The sequence below is a fragment of the Cherax quadricarinatus genome, unplaced genomic scaffold (assembly GCF_038502225.1).
Source record: "Cherax quadricarinatus isolate ZL_2023a unplaced genomic scaffold, ASM3850222v1 Contig2517, whole genome shotgun sequence".
Taxonomy (NCBI): domain Eukaryota; kingdom Metazoa; phylum Arthropoda; class Malacostraca; order Decapoda; family Parastacidae; genus Cherax; species Cherax quadricarinatus.
Genome location: NW_027197543.1, coordinates 30,370 through 47,962, shown reverse-complemented (window position 1 = coordinate 47,962; position 17,593 = coordinate 30,370). Strand labels below are relative to the sequence as shown.

The 17,593-nt window shown below is 43.4% G+C and overlaps 1 long non-coding RNA gene and 1 other non-coding gene across 2 annotated transcripts; one reads left to right on the top strand and one right to left on the bottom strand.

Moving 5' to 3' along the window:
- Positions 1 to 779: 779 nt before the first annotated feature.
- On the bottom strand, positions 780 to 851 carry TRNAD-GUC (transfer RNA aspartic acid (anticodon GUC)). The gene has a single exon. It is a non-coding gene; the product is annotated as a tRNA-Asp (tRNA).
- Positions 852 to 8,411: 7,560 nt separating this feature from the next.
- On the top strand, positions 8,412 to 17,431 carry LOC128684296 (uncharacterized). The gene is made up of 3 exons (XR_008406363.2): positions 8,412 to 8,656; positions 16,386 to 16,487; positions 16,677 to 17,431. It is a non-coding gene; the product is annotated as an uncharacterized lncRNA (long non-coding RNA).
- Positions 17,432 to 17,593: the final 162 nt, after the last annotated feature.

Here is a 17,593-nt window from a genome sequence, read left to right as displayed (position 1 = left end):
ATAAAACTATTAGACTAGTTACCTCTTGTGAGAGGTAGAATGATGATTCGTTGTGATACACTGTACCGCTCGTAGCGTTGTGCGTCATCCTGACACAAGTTATCAGGATGATAGACAGTATCCTTGGGAGTATTACAATTCTGTCGTATGAGTGTGATATGGAAGACTGTTAAATGTTTCGCACTCTGGCAGGAGTGCGTCTTTTCTTTCTGACACACAAACATGCAAGATAGAAAGTAAACCTTACAACCTTCTTCTTACATTCACTTTGCACGTCCAAAGGTGTTTCTTGATAGTTCTTATTACTGTTATGTTTTCACTTAAGGAGACTTGGCCTGAGACCGGGACGCGGGGGTGACGATCTCCGAAACCAACAGATGACTGCTACAACAGACCTGGAATTATTAAGGTATATAGACAGACTGCTTATATATGACCATAATTTTTAAAGGGGTGGACCGGTAAGCCAGCGGAAGGCCTCGGTCAGATGACCAAAAGCTCCAAAGGCGGGTCATCATCTGACTAAGACCCGCGTCAGGAAACATTTCTCCTGTTTCCTGACGAACCTTACCTAACCTAACCTAACAGACCTGAAAAACCCGAATTGTACAAGTCTCGCAAGATATGGTTCAGAAAGTTCTGAATTATGTAAACAACTCAGAATTATAGTCATATTTACAGGGACAGTTTTACACCTGGTCCCCGCCTTCGCTGTCGCTACTGGGTGTACTTTTTCCTTGTTTCAAGAGTTTTATCGTACTTCTTCTAAAAACATTTTCCTCCCCGGCGGGGAATCGAACCCCGGTCTCCCGCGTGACAGGCGGGGATACTTACCACTATACTACCGAGGAGTGAGTGTGCACTCTCCTAGTTGCTCTACTAGTTATGGATGGAAGGGTCGAGTCATAGCTCCTGGCCCCCACCTCTTCGTTGTATTGTGTGTGTGTGTGTGGGGCTGTATACATGTGTGTATATGGTGCATGTGCGTTCTTGTGTGTAACGATGAACATGATTGCAGGTGTACACGCTTTGTTGTGGTTGCAGGGGTCGAGTCTCGGCTCCTGGCCACACTATTTCTGGTCTCATTGGCTTACCATATCTACTCTTTAAACTGTGTATGGAATCTGTTCTTTAATGCGAGCTTCTGGAGGGTACAGGTGCTGGAGGTTACAGGTGCCGGAGGTTACAGGTGCCGGAGGTTACAGGTGCCGGAGGTTACAGGTGCCGGAGGTTACAGGTGCCGGAGGTTACAGGTGCTGGGTGCTGGAGGGTATATGTTCTGGAGGGTACAGGTGCTGGAGGGTGCAGGTGCTGGAGGGTGCAGGTGCTGGAGGGTGCAGGTACTGGAGGGAAGTAGTCCGTTAAGTGACCTTCCCTTAGGCGGGAACTACATGGCAGGGCTGGTGGGGGGTGGTGGGGTGTAGTGAATGTGAGGGTGTTTGGGATACCAGGGTAGGGGTTTTGGGGACACGACGGTAAGGGTGATGGGGAGACGAGGGTAGGAGTGATGGGGAGACGAGGGTAGGAGTGATGGGCAGACAAGGATAGGAGTGATGGGGAGAGAAGAGGCGAGGGGTAAGGGTCGGCCTGGAAAGCAGGTAGTGGAGCAGTAAGAAAAAATCCGTGAGAATTACCGGTATAGAAGAAATTAATAGTAAATAGATGTGAATCAATGGTTTAGAAAACCGACAAATTAATAAATGAGAGACTGTATATAAAATTAACTAGGTTCGGTGGTACCTGCACGTGTCACTAGTTGCATGAATCTTTTACCAGTTACAGAACACCAGTGGCGTGCATCGAGGTAAAGGAGGCCAGGCTTATGGAATATGGTGATACATTTCTGAGATTTCACGGCGCCGAGCGACGGAAATACTGCTAGTTTTTGTTGTTGTTGCAGAGGTACCCAAGTATATCCAAGTCGTCTTGCAAATGTGGTATATTTGCTTTTATTCATCTGTGATGGAGTACTGGAGTGTTGATGCATTGGAGTACTTTATCATTACCGTAATATTTGATGGAGTACTCCATTTTTTGTGGCATAGTTCTGTTATTTGTTATCTTCAGTTATTGGAACACTGCCCAGGGCAAGCAAGGGCTACTGCCTCGCTCGCAGTGTTCTACCTCCAGCTAGAGTGTGACTGGTTGGCTGCCTCTCATGCTACACTCCGAGTAGTAAGCTGGGAGACAGCTACGCTGAGGACAAGGAAGCAATCTGACGTATTTTACCCCCTTAATAATCCCGAGCATCTGGAGGCCAAATCGAAACATTAGATGTCTTGAATATTTATGACCGTGGGATCTTTGTTTTTTTGGAAAGTTTAAAGACCCTGGCAGAGACATGATAGAAGGAATAGTTTGTGTTTGAGAAAAGTTTAAAGACCTCGTCTAATATTGGATAGCTGTGTTGTGTGTTTATGGAAATGTTAAGGGTGTCAGTAAGCACCATCGCGGAGACCAGCATCATGACCGTCTCAGGAAGCAGCACTGGTGTGTGAGTTAGAGAGAACATAAAGTATTACCGTGATCTCTTGTCATTTTTCATTCCCCTTACTCTCTCTCTTCTCCAGCCAGCTGTCTCTTCGTTAGGGAAAAGTGTATTATGCAGGTGAGGCTTCTGGTGTTTTCCCTCTGGGAGTTAATGGTTGGATCTCTCTGTTTCCTCTTACCCGTGATGGTGTCTATTACAATACATTTATGTATATTAAATTATTTCTTCCATTCGTGGTTCCGGTTGTTGAGTTTACCTTACTCTTGTCTATAGGCAGTTTGTTAATAGAAAGAAAGAGCATCACTCTTTGTGAGACCCCACAACCTGCCCACAGCGTGCGTGGGCATACCAACAATAAAAAAAAACTAGGATATGGTTCCTATAGGCCATCACAAGTCATTCACAGTGTAGTATTTGACGTCCTTTTCCAGGTGCTCGTCTTTCTCTTTATCATTAGTCTTCCTTATCCTTAACTAATGATTCTAATCTCATCTTTCACCAAATTCTTTTATCCTCCCGGTTCTCCTGTCCTCCGCCTAATCTTCCCACTATCAGTTCTTCACCTCTGAGATAATGCCCTAAGAAGAACATAATTAAAAGCTTCCTATTAAGATAGAAAATCACTGCAGGTACAAAATGACCGTCATGACAACACGACAGCCACTGTGGGCGGGGAGGGAAGAGGGGCTGGAGGAGAAATGATTGTGGAGGGTGTTAGGAGGTTGAGTGATGTATGATGTTCAATGAGGACAAATTCCAACTACTCCGTTATGGAAAACTGGAGGAGATAATAGCTAGAACAGAGTATACTGCAAACTCTGGCCATACAGTAGAGCGGAAAAATAATGTAAGGGACCTGGGAGTAGTAATGTCTGAGGATCTTACTTTCAAGGATCACAACAGTGCCACGATCAAAAGTGTAAAGAAAATGATAGGATGGATAATGAGAACGTTCAAAACGAGAGATGCCAAGCCAATGATGATCCTTTTCAAATCACTTGTTCTCTCTAGGCTGGAATACTGCTATACATTAACATCTCCATTCAAAGCAGGTGAAATTGCAGATCTAGAGAGTGTACAGAGATCCTTTACTGCACATATAAGTTCTGTTAAGCACCTTAACTACTGGGAACGCTTGGAAGCACTTGACTTGTACTCGTTGGAACGCAGGAGAGAGATATATATCATAATCTACACTTGGAAAATCCTGGAAGGAATGGTCCCGAATCTGCACACAGAAATCACTCCCTACGAAAGTAAAAGACTGGGCAGGCGATGCAAAATACCCCCAATAAAAGTAGGGGCGCCATTGGTACACTAAGAGAAAATACCATAAGTGTCCGGGGCCCAAGACTGTTCAACAGCCTCCCATCAAGCATTAGGGGGATTACCAATAAACCCCTGGCTGCCTTCAAGAGAGAGCTGGACAGATACCTAAAGTCTGCCGGATCAGCCGGACTGTGGCTCGTACGTTGGACTGCGTGCGGCCAGCAGTAACAGCCTGGTTGATCAGGCCCTGATTCACCGGGAGGCCTGATCATGGACCGGGCCGCGGGGGCGTTGATCCCCGGAATAACCTCCAGGTAACCTCCAGGAAGAGAGGGGTGTTTGGAACTGGAGAGAGAGAGAGAGGGAGGTGAGCTAATTTGCTTGGGAGGGATTTGGGAAATCTGGAGGAAAAATGTTGTGCAAAGAAAGGTATAAAATACCGACAATATGAAAGTTAAGACACATGTGCGACATCTGGATATCTTTATTGTAGTAGACGTTTCGCCATCCAGTGGCTTTATCAATACAGATTCTAGGACATAATAGGAAGACAGTAGAACTATATACAAAAGATGAGGTAATCAGTCCCTCGGCCTTGGAGTTAGTGTTCACAGCATCGTGGTGGAGGAGAGTCTGGAGCAAAGACAAGAAGACTGGCGCTTTTTATAGGCGTCAGTGAATGGGACGGGCAGCAGACGAGGTCAGTCACTGGTAGGCGGGATTCCCCAGTGGAAGTAGGTCCTTCCCAAAGAGATGGGTTAGTTGCAGCAGCCGTGAAGAAGGTCTTGTAGATGTCCTCTGAACCAAGATTCCATGATGTTGCAGTGTCTGACAAGTTGTGCAAAGAAAGGTATAAAATACCGACAATATGAAAGTTAAGACACATGTGCGACATCTGGATATCTTTATTGTAGTAGACGTTTCGCCATCCAGTGGCTTTATCAATACAGATTCTAGGACATAATAGGAAGACAGTAGAACTATATACAAAAGATGAGGTAATCAGTCCCTCGGCCTTGGAGTTAGTGTTCACAGCATCGTGGTGGAGGAGAGTCTGGAGCAAAGACAAGAAGACTGGCGCTTTTTATAGGCGTCAGTGAATGGGACGGGCAGCAGACGAGGTCAGTCACTGGTAGGCGGGATTCCCCAGTGGAAGTAGGTCCTTCCCAAAGAGATGGGTTAGTTGCAGCAGCCGTGAAGAAGGTCTTGTAGATGTCCTCTGAACCAAGATTCCATGATGTTGCAGTGTCTGACAAGTTGTGCAAAGAAAGGTATAAAATACCGACAATATGAAAGTTAAGACACATGTGCGACATCTGGATATCTTTATTGTAGTAGACGTTTCGCCATCCAGTGGCTTTATCTTTTGTATATAGTTCTACTGTCTTCCTATTATGTCCTAGAATCTGTATTGATAAAGCCACTGGATGGCGAAACGTCTACTACAATAAAGATATCCAGATGTCGCACATGTGTCTTAACTTTCATATTGTCGGTATTTTATACCTTTCTTTGCACAACTTGTCAGACACTGCAACATCATGGAATCTTGGTTCAGAGGACATCTACAAGACCTTCTTCACGGCTGCTGCAACTAACCCATCTCTTTGGGAAGGACCTACTTCCACTGGGGAATCCCGCCTACCAGTGACTGACCTCGTCTGCTGCCCGTCCCATTCACTGACGCCTATAAAAAGCGCCAGTCTTCTTGTCTTTGCTCCAGACTCTCCTCCACCACGATGCTGTGAACACTAACTCCAAGGCCGAGGGACTGATTACCTCATCTTTTGTATATAGTTCTACTGTCTTCCTATTATGTCCTAGAATCTGTATTGATAAAGCCACTGGATGGCGAAACGTCTACTACAATAAAGATATCCAGATGTCGCACATGTGTCTTAACTTTCATATTGTCGGTATTTTATACCTTTCTTTGCACAACTTGTCAGACACTGCAACATCATGGAATCTTGGTTCAGAGGACATCTACAAGACCTTCTTCACGGCTGCTGCAACTAACCCATCTCTTTGGGAAGGACCTACTTCCACTGGGGAATCCCGCCTACCAGTGACTGACCTCGTCTGCTGCCCGTCCCATTCACTGACGCCTATAAAAAGCGCCAGTCTTCTTGTCTTTGCTCCAGACTCTCCTCCACCACGATGCTGTGAACACTAACTCCAAGGCCGAGGGACTGATTACCTCATCTTTTGTATATAGTTCTACTGTCTTCCTATTATGTCCTAGAATCTGTATTGATAAAGCCACTGGATGGCGAAACGTCTACTACAATAAAGATATCCAGATGTCGCACATGTGTCTTAACTTTCATATTGTCGGTATTTTATACCTTTCTTTGCACAACTTGTCAGACACTGCAACATCATGGAATCTTGGTTCAGAGGACATCTACAAGACCTTCTTCACGGCTGCTGCAACTAACCCATCTCTTTGGGAAGGACCTACTTCCACTGGGGAATCCCGCCTACCAGTGACTGACCTCGTCTGCTGCCCGTCCCATTCACTGACGCCTATAAAAAGCGCCAGTCTTCTTGTCTTTGCTCCAGACTCTCCTCCACCACGATGCTGTGAACACTAACTCCAAGGCCGAGGGACTGATTACCTCATCTTTTGTATATAGTTCTACTGTCTTCCTATTATGTCCTAGAATCTGTATTGATAAAGCCACTGGATGGCGAAACGTCTACTACAATAAAGATATCCAGATGTCGCACATGTGTCTTAACTTTCAGGAAAAATGTTGGAGACTGGGGAGGAAGTGTTGGAGATCGAGGGAAGGGGAGCTGGAGTATGAGACCGAGAGTTTCTGGGATTCTGAAATTGTGAGTTCCGAGTTGGGGGTCTGATAGATGGTTGGCGTCAGAGAGTTTTGGTTATCAAAGATCATTAGTAGTAACAGTTGTATCTAGGAATTGATGGGGGAGGTTACCTGGATACCTGGAGGTTACCTGGAGGTTATTCCGGGGATCAACGCCCCCGCGGCCCGGTTCATGACCAGGCCTCCCGATGGATCAGGGCCTGATCAACCAGGCTGTAGGGTATAGCAGAAACCTTACAGTAGGCTCTGTAGCAGGGTAAACAGCCACATGGCCACCGATAACAGCTTTTCTCTCAAACAAGTGACGGTCACATGGACGCCAGATAATTACCACCGTTGTGTAAACAATAACATTGGCGAGATCTTTATCTCCCTTTCCAAGTTACGCAGAATATATTGCCGCCCCGTTTATATTTTCTTGCGGGAAGTCTTAGTCCTGTTATAGTACAGATTTGTTCAGCCTGTGGTATAGATTTAGAAGATCCAGGAGCTGTTAATCTATCCACACTGCACTAGAACGTGGATCTCTGGTGATCCTCAGGACTTGTCGGATGTCGGGTAATGAACGGGCAGATATTGAGGAGAAGGCTGTTGTATCGAACTCATTATATAGGTGACTTTTGTGTGTAAATCATGCACAGAATACTTAATGAACTGATGGTCACAGTGTTGTAACTTTCGAACAATTCCCTCTTGCTTAAGGGATTTCAATCTTTCTTTGTATGAAAAATTTCTTAAGCAATGGGTTAATTTTGTCATACTTCTCAGAATGTTTTCTAACGAATTTTTATCCATTCTGTAATACGGAGACCTAAACTGAGTTGCATAATCTAAGTGAGGGGAGGGGGCAAACTTCACACTCCAATATGGAACAGAAATCTGCGGAGGTCTGTCCAAGCCGAATATTGAGAAACATGAATCTTTAATCTTTAATGCAGTTTTTTTTCTGAAAACAAAAACTCTTAACATTACCCAAATGATGATTACCCGCATTTCCCTGCCGCGTTCGCCATGTTGCTTCACTACTGTCACGTGAATTTTCCCATTTAAACCACGAAGTATCTAAAAACTACGTATTTAAAGCACTTAGATAACGTATGTTTACATGTCAAAGAATTTCTTTGCATTTACCAGTTTTTACTGTACTTAAAAATGTGTCTTTTGTATCGTTAATATAGACAATAAGTTTATTTAGTCACAGGTACACACGAGTACAATTGCCATAAATAGTGTAAATTACCTAGTATAACCCTCCCAAAAATTCACAGTTGATTTATTATGCCTATAATGACGGATATGATAATCTCATTATTTGTTATTATTGTAGTAATGTAGCCTAGTGGTAAACTTTGCAAAATGTGCGGCCTTGACGACACTTGTGTAGTCTATAAGCTTCCAACCTGAGCAGCTAACCATTTAACTCTTGACATTTACCGATTTTTTCGTTGTATATTTGTATGTTAGTTAGGTTAAACTCAGAACCTTAATTCTTAACGAATTATTTGGAAACATCGAAGAAAGTTCTGAAAATTAATTCGATTTTGTGTTTGAAAGCTTTTATGGTCACTAAGTGTACGTATGTATTACGGTTCGAATTTGAAGACTTATACCGAGGTGTCAAAATTAGGCTCCTGTATATAAACATGTATTTTCCAGTATAAAAATAAAGGCATAAACAGGCATAAAAAATCTGCACATTTTTTTTTCCAGCGCCTATTCTTGGACAGAATCACTGGCCCTTAGTTTTTTCACTGTGATCAGTATTGACCTAGTTGAGGGCGTCATCTGTGATTCATCATCACAGACAATGAACAGTCCTTCGGGCAACGGGTGTGGGAAGAACACTTACCCGCGAGGGGTTACTGGAGGCTCTATCCTCCGTCCACTAGTCTCTGTTAGGTGTGTGAGCCGTCAGGTCGTCGGTGATTACAGCTCTGGTGGATCACTAGGCTGTGAAGACACACGTCATTGTTGCTGGACATGGACGCTACATGCTGTTTCCTGTCTATTTGTCTTGTCATTGTGAAGATGACTTGCTACGACGGCAGCCATAGTGATAGTAAGGTGGTAGTGTCATTTGGTGATAGGGATTATATTTGGTGGTGATTGCAATTGGTAGTGGTTGTATTTGGTGGTGATTGTATTTGGTAGTGGTTGTATTTGGTAGTGATTGTATTTGGTGGTAATTGTATGTGATGGTTGTATCTGGTGGTGGTTGTATTTGGTGGTGGTTGTATTTGGTGATGGTTGTATTTGGTAGTGGTTGTATTTGGTGGTGGTTGTATGTGATGGTTGTATTTGGTGGTGGTTGTATGTGATGATTGTATTTGGTGATGATGGTGAAGGCATTGGTGGTGTTTGGCGTGATAGTTGTGGTGGTGATGATAGTTGTGGTGGTGGTGATGATAGTTGTGGTGGTGGTGGTGATAGTTGTGGTGGTGGTGATGATAGTTGTGGTGGTAGTGGACGAGTCGAGTCATACAATAGTAGCAGCCCAGTCTACAACTTCTCCACGCTGCTCTAGCTACAATATACGAGTGTGGTAAGCAGGTACATGCACTGCTCGCACACAGATACACATAATCATTCCACGTACTTGGTCGTCACTCGTGACGTTCATGACGTACAACGTGCACTCAACTGCATGCTTCCCAGGGTCTCTGTTGGAGCACTAAGAGTGTTCTCATGTATTATTTTGGGCATGAGTAGTGCAGTTAAGTTTTTACCTTACTGACAAAACGTCTGCATCAGCTCCACTATACTATTGTATACTCATCTGAAGATTCCGATCATTGTCCCCGTGACCCTGTCCTCATGATGGCCTGATCAATCAGGCTGTTGGTGCTAGCAACACGCAAGCCAGTGTGAGCACCACAGTCTGGCTGATCAAGTACCGACTCGAGAACCATAAGTTCCATATAAAAACAGCTGTAATGATATTTTCATTAAATTCGTTTGTCTTGTGTTTTGAAAAGATCCATTTTAAGGACCGACTTCGTGTTTGCCTGTGTCTCATACCTCCATAGTTGAGTTCTTACCTTACAACCGAAAGGACAAAGGTTCGATGTCAGGCGATGTGAGACTTGTGGGAAAGTGTTCTTGCAACTGCTGTCCCTGATGTAGATGGCATCATAGGGAAGGACCTGACCCTACCAGAAATAAGCCACACTGCTTGGGTTATCTTGAGTTATTTATCTTCCTGGGTTAATAATTCCTCCTAGGTTAAATAATTCCTCCTGGGTTAATTACGAAGGTCATCTTATTGAAGCAGGTTAAAAGCTGGAAGAGTTTGGTTGGCACTTAGCAGCATTCTTGAAGACTCGCATTTAAAAATAACAAATGTAATTACCTTAAGTTATGCATTAATTTTGATACACTTATTTTTAGAAGTAAAAAAAAAACTTCGTGGTTGTTTACCGTTCAATATTGCCATCTGGAATTTGTTAATATTTTTATTAAAGGCTTAGGAAATCGCTAAAAAAAAAAAAATCGTGCCATACGACAATCTGAAGCCAATTTTCTGTGGCAAATCATCCGCTTACGTTCAGCCATCCAGAAACTGTAAGTAGAACAGTCGCTGAGAACATTGTTACCTACATCGGTTCGCTGCTGCTGCAACCTTGAACCCTCAACCTCGCAAACATACGATGGCGAACGTCTCCATCGACCGACCCACCATAGCGAGCACCACCCAACAATCTACCCTACCTCTCCCCTTCATTATATCCCGCCAAAATATTAGCTAACCTGGCGGTGCGTGCGCGGAATGGGTTGGTTTCCCTCTATCCCATGTGTATCCTTGTCTTGTGTCGTGTGACATTGAAACGGCCGAGACGTTCACCCAGATGACAACATTCGAACAAGGACGAGCGCACAACAGCCCGGTGATCGTCCTCTGGAAGCGAAAGTCATCAAATATCCCTGGCGTTCACTCTTCAAATAGAGCATTGTTCGCGTGGTTCTGGGCTCACCTCTGCTGCTCAACCGGAACAATCATGTAATACTTTAGTTTTTTAGTTTTTTTTTTTAATTCTGTAGTTTATCAAAGCTTAAATGTAGTTAACCGTTTTCCTTGAAGGAAGGGGAAAGTGTGTGTGAATCTTTAGTTTATGATACGTATATTTATCATTATTGGTGAAGATATACGCATCAAGAGAGATACTCATTATATACGCAAACCCGGATCAGAACGTGTCTTCGAAAGATTAAGACCCACATAGGACTCTTCTAATGTTTATTACAGCAAAAATCTCTACACAAGCACAGGATATATACACCAAGAAGTGTATTTCTCTCACTATATATATGTTGAGTTCAGTCTCATTTTAGGGATTAAATTATTTTGTCTGACAGTGAAAAGACTCGATGACCGTAGTGTAGTCTATAGGCTTTAAACCCTGGCATCAACAGTTTGCCACATGTTGATGCTAGGCTGGTATTCCCTGCTGTAGCAGGGCTAGGCGCCCGTCCAACAGCACGCCAAAGGGAGCTATGATAGTTATCAAGTCTGCTCGATTTTTTTTCACCCTCCTGAAAACTATGTATGACTGCGGGCAACAACAGCCTGTTTGATCAAGCAGTCAACATGAAAGCCTGGCTTCATGCCGTATTGTGAGAACTCTCGAAACCAGTTACAGGTATCTGGTGCAACTGACGAAGCCCAAATGCGAAAAAGAGATGAGATGCCAGCCAGCAGGATTAGAAAGGAGAAAAAAAGAAACCAGCCAGCAGTATTAGGGAGGAGAAAATGAAATAATAATTAGCAGAATCTTTGAGAAGATGAGATACTAACCACTAGCATCGGAAAGAGTGAGAAGCTAGCCAGCAACACTAGTGAGGAGAAAATGTGACAGTAATCAGCAGCATCTTGGATGCTGGTTACTGATGGTGGCCTCAGATGCTGGCCACCAGCATCAGAGGAAAGCGAGAAGCTAGACAGCAGCGTTAAGAAAATGAGACAGTAACTATCAGCATCAGAGACTCAGGTTGCAGTGTAACACTACGCTGGTTAGAAGAACCACCAGAGCGGGTTTGCTTCGCGTGTCTCGTAACTTCCAAGAAATGTTGCACGGCTTTTTTTTTCTTTACCCCAGTGATTTATGGTACACTGTACCTGATTATATGTTGCGTGAGGGAAAGAACGTTGTTACACTCGCTTGATGAGACACTCATGGAGGCTCTCGTCTCCAAGACACACTAAAAATACTGAAAAAAAAAGCATCTTCGTAAAAGTAACCTGAATCTGGATGATATGTTTGAGACCCACGGTGACGTAAAAGACGTGTTAACGAAGCCTAGTAGTATATTTAAATTTTTGAGAAAAGTCAGATTTTTTTTTATCTTTGTGAATTTAGTTCATACTTTATATAGCTGCCAATGAAACCCTTTTTTTCTGTTGCTATAAATGGAGCCCATTTTTCCTGTTGATTTTAATGAAGCTCATTTCTATATTAAAAGAAACTCCCTCTTGTTATAAATTTAAGTGATCATTTTCTGTTATTGAGAATGACATCCTTCAACATTAAGAAGAGCTCTACGATAAGCTCAACGCTAACATACATCAATACGCTCTCTAGTTCATGAAGTGACAGACAAACAGCAGTACAACAACAGGGGTGCAGAGGCAGCAACACAAACGCAGGGGTGCAGAAGCAAGAGCACAGAAACAGAGGTGCAGAAGCAGCAACACAAAATCAGGAGTACAGAAGCAGCAACACAAAAGCGGGGTACAGAAGCGGCAGCACAAATGCATTGGTACAGAAACAACAACACAAAAGCAGGGGTACAGAAGCAGCAACACAAAAGCAGGGATACAGAAGCAGCAACACAAAAGCAGGGATACAGAAGAAACAACAAGAGAGAGAGAATATGTAAGTCATGTGCTCGTGAAGCATGACTGTAATGTACAACACAGAGTGGAGCGTAGAGTACATCGGTTTCTGGCTAAATATTGATCTTACCTGAGAGGGACTATACTCACTGACACGTGTGTCTGTATATTCACTCGGGTTATGTATATATGTGTATATACTAAGGTGTGTATCTGTGTATGTACAATGACACGGATCTGTCGTGTGATGACTTTCGGTGATGCCCTGGGCACTATGGTGGAGGTACTATGGTGGAGACATTATGATGGAGGCACTGTGGTGGAGCACTATGGAGGCACTGTGGTGGAGCACTATGGAGGCACTGTGGTGGAGCCCTGTAGACAGTACAGTAGAGCACTATGGCGGAGGCACTACGGTGGAGGCACTATAGTGGAGGCACAGCTAGCAGCAGCCACTGACATACACTGCTACACACGGTGGTGTTTATTAACGCAGATGAGTGTGTGGAAGTTATTTGTGTAATATTTAAGAACCGAACCGGCGTCCTTGCAAGTGCAAGTATTACACGTGGAAGGTGTTGGCCCTGTGGCTGGCCAGGGTGTCCACTGACTTGTTTGTCTGGCTCTCAGATTCCAGTGTCTTATTCTGGCTTTCAAGCTCTAATGTTTAGATTTGCGAGACACACGTGTCACACTTGGCTATCTTTATTGCCGTAATGCCCCGCCTGCACAACAGGCTTCTTCGGTCAAATTCAGGAGACTACAACACTGGAGACGGTCAAGGCAATTTAGAAATGAGCAGTTACCCATTGTAGATTTTATGTTGGATTTCACGTTTTGGAAGTGAACATTTACACACACACACACACACACACACACACACACACACCCGAATTTCAGGTGACTTTCCTCCTCTTTCTCCCATACATCGCTTTCACTCTTCTTCAACTGTCTTAGAGGGAGGGGAGGGGTGTTCCTTGGGTCTGTGACGGGCTCTTGCTTCAAGGAATTAGAGGTAGCCTTGGGTCTAACATCATTAGCTCCCCAACCCTCTCATTTCTCGGGAGTAATGCTATTCTAACGGGTTTAATGTTTCCATATTAGCAAAATATCATGGTGTGGCAGTAATCATCTCTCACCCAAGATAGCATCTCTCAGCCAAGATAGCATGGTGTGACTCACGAAATCGTAAAGACACGACTGCAAACAAACCATACCACGGGCGGGATTTGAACCTGCGGTCAGAGAGTCTCAAAACTCCAGACCGTCGCGTTAGCCACTGGGCAAGCTAGCTTCAATAAGATTCGTCCAACTAGGTATATTTCTACACCATAGGAAGGTTAGCATAAACACCACTGTGTCCACAAATGCAAGTTTTTACAGACGAATCTCCCGCCAGCATGGCCGTGACGAACTCTAGCTCAAGTCCCCTCAAAGCCGTAAACATGACTCACGAAATCGTAATGACACGATTGAAGCTAGCTGGCCCAGTGGCTAACGCGACGGTCTGGAGTTTTGAGACTCTCTGGCCGCGGGTTCAAATCCTACCTGTGGTGTGTTTTTTTTTTTTAGCATGGTGTGGCAGTAATCATCTCTCACCCAAGATAGCATGGTGTGGCAGTAATCATCTCTCACCCAAGATAGCATGGTGTGGCAGTAATCATCTCTCACCCAAGATAGCATGGTGTGACAGTAATCATCTCTAACCCAAGATAGCATGGTGTGGCAGTAATCATCTCTCACCCAAGATAGCATGGTGTGACAGTAATCATCTCTCACCCAAGATAGCATGGTGTGACAGTAATCATCTCTAACCCAAGATAGCATGGTGTGGCAGTAATCATCTCTCACCCAAGATAGCATGGTGTGGCAGTAATCATCTCTAATCCAAGATAGCAAAGTGTGGCAGTAATCATCTCTAATCCAAGATAGCATGGTGTGACAGTAATCATCTCTCACCCAAGATAGCATGGTGTGGCAGTAATCATCTCTAACCCAAGATAGCATGGTGTGACAGTAATCATCTCTCACCCAAGATAGCATGGTGTGACAGTAATCATCTCTCACCCAAGATAGCATGGTGTGACAGTAATTATCTCTAACCCAAGATAGCATGGTGTTGCAGTAATCATCTCTCACCCAAGATAGCATGGTGTGACAGTAATCATCTCTCACCCAAGATAGCATGGTGTGACAGTAATCATCTCTAACCCAAGATAGCATGGTGTGGCAGTAATCATCTCTCACCCAAGATAGCATGGTGTGGCAGTAATCATCTCTAAAGATAGCATGGTGTGGCAGTAATCATCTCTCACCCAAGATAGCATGGTGTGGCAGTAATCATCTCTCACCCAAGATAGCATGGTGTGACAGTAATCATCTCTCACCCAAGATAGCATGGTGTGGCAGTAATCATCTCTCACCCAAGATAGCATGGTGTGGCAGTAATCATCTCTCACCCAAGATAGCATGGTGTGGCAATGATCATCTCTTACCCAGGATAGCATGGTGTGGCAGTAATCATCTCTCACCCAAGATAGCATGGTGTGACAGTAATCATCTCTCACCCAAGATAGCATGGTGTGGCAGTAATCATCTCTCACCCAAGATAGCATGGTGTGGCAATGATCATCTCTTACCCAGGATAGCATGGTGTGACAATGATCATCTCTCACCCAAGATAGCATGGTGTGACAGTAATCATCTCTCACCCAAGATAGCATGGTGTGACAGTAATCATCTCTCACCCAAGATAGCATGGTGTGGCAGTAATCATCTCTCACCCAGGATAGCATGGTGTGGCAGTAATCATCTCTAATCCAAGATAGCAAAGTGTGGCAGTAATCATCTCTAATCCAAGATAGCATGGTGTGGCAGTAATCATCTCTAACCCAAGATAGCATGGTGTGACAGTAATCATCTCTAACCCAAGATAGCATGGCGTGACAGTAATCATCTCTCACCCAAGATAGCATGGCGTGACATTAATCATCTCTCACCCAAGATAGCATGGCGTGACATTAATCATCTCTCACCCAAGATAGCATGGCGTGACATTAATCATCTCTCACCCAAGATAGCATGGCGTGACATTAATCATCTCTCACCCAAGATAGCATGGCGTGACATTAATCATCTCTCACCCAAGATAGCATGGCGTGACATTAATCATCTCTAACCCAAGATAGCATGGTGTGGCAGTAATCATCTCTCACCCAAGATAGCATGGCATGACATTAATCATCTCTCACCCAAGATAGCATGGCGTGACATTAATCATCTCTCACCCAAGATAGCATGGCGTGACATTAATCATCTCTAACCCAAGATAGCATGGTGTGGCAGTAATCATCTCTTACCCAAGATAGCATGGTGTGACAGTAATCATCTCTCACCCAAGATAGCATGGTGTGGCAGTAATCATCTCTCACCCAAGATAGCATGGCGTGACAGTAATCATCTCTCACCCAAGATAGCATGGTGTGGCAGTAATCATCTCTCACCCAAGATAGCATGGTGTGGCAGTAATCATCTCTCACCCAAGATAGCATGGTGTGACAATGATCATCTCTTACCCAGGGTGATAAGGATTGTTTACATTAAACTACCTCTCTACTTCATCTACTTCCATCAACGTTGATCTCCTCGGGAATACAATTCGTCTCTGTATTTGACTGATAAAGCCTGTAATGCAGGCGAAACTTTTCGTCAGTATTTCCAATATTGCCGAGGCATCAACTTGTGGGTATTGTATACCGTATAATACCACCGAGCGGGGTGACTGAGAGCAAGACCAGTCAACCGAGACCAGGTAGAGCACATGACTTTTAAACTTGATTTATATGAGCTCCCGTGCACAGTTTAAATTAAATTATGTTAAGTGTTTTAATTTTAAAAATCAATATTTTATTACTAACATGGTCAGTACTTTAATGGTTTTTCAACTGTTTTTTTCTAGTCTGTATAAAAGTCAAATCTTAAGAGCTCTCACTGCTGAACAGTCTTCCAGAATTTAGTAAACATTACAGGAACCACCGACCATCTGCTACCCTTTCTTCATGTAAGTTAGTAATTATTAAGTTATAGCTAAGTTTTAATTAGTAGCACTTGAGACCTCCAATATTAACTCTGTTATTATATGTTATATTTCAACTGGGTAAATATGCCATATTTATAGGAGACCTTCAGTATTAACTCTGTTGTATTTGTCAGAGGGGATTTCATAGAGGACCGTTTCTCTTGTGTACAGGCTGGTGCGCACGTATAAGAGGAAGACCACAAGAACGCAGTAGACTTGGCGAATACCCTGATAGCATTGTCAGGAGACAGGTCATGAAGATATGCAGTGAGACAAGTTTGCAGCAGCATTTCACTGCAAGGTTCAAATCACTCCGAAAAATTGGAAGAAAAATAGCGCTTCGCAATGCAGGAATAGCAATAGCATTAAATGCAGCTTGTCCAAGTGATTTTAGGATTTTTTTTTTCCGATGTTAATGAGTTGAGAAACTTTGTTATATATCACCTGGACCGCAGTCTGAGAGATGTTCCAGAGTTTGCCGATAAATATAATATTTTCTTATTTGCAAAATGTTAATATGGAGTAACAGTACTTATAGTGCCCAAGAAGTAGGTAGTTTTTTTTTACCACGTTTTATATGAACTACCACCACAATTGTCCCACCTAAAGTAGCGAGGTCTCAGATGCCCCACACCAGGGGCCACTGAAACTAATTTGTTTTTATTATTCTAACAATACAATTGTATAGCCTAATAAAGTTGGTCAGTTTGTACTTCCATTATCCCTTTGTATTGTTTTCTAAAATAAAAATTTGAACAGAATAAACTTAGCTTTTTTTCATATTACCACGCAAATGACTTGATATTTTTGGCCACAGTTGTGCCACTTGATATTATATCTATTGGAAGTATTATTTTAATGTTAATTGTACGAGTGTTATTATTATTAAACCTTTCCAGGGAGGTGCCTTGACCTCTACACTTCCCTGGGATCATGCTGTCTCACATTCCTGAAGGCGCTGCACCACCCCTATCAGCTTAGCGCTGCACCATTAAATAAAATGATAAATATATTGACCAAAAAACTTGATTGACCATCAGATTGAATGAATCTGATTTCCTCTTGTCAGATACTGATTATCCGTAACT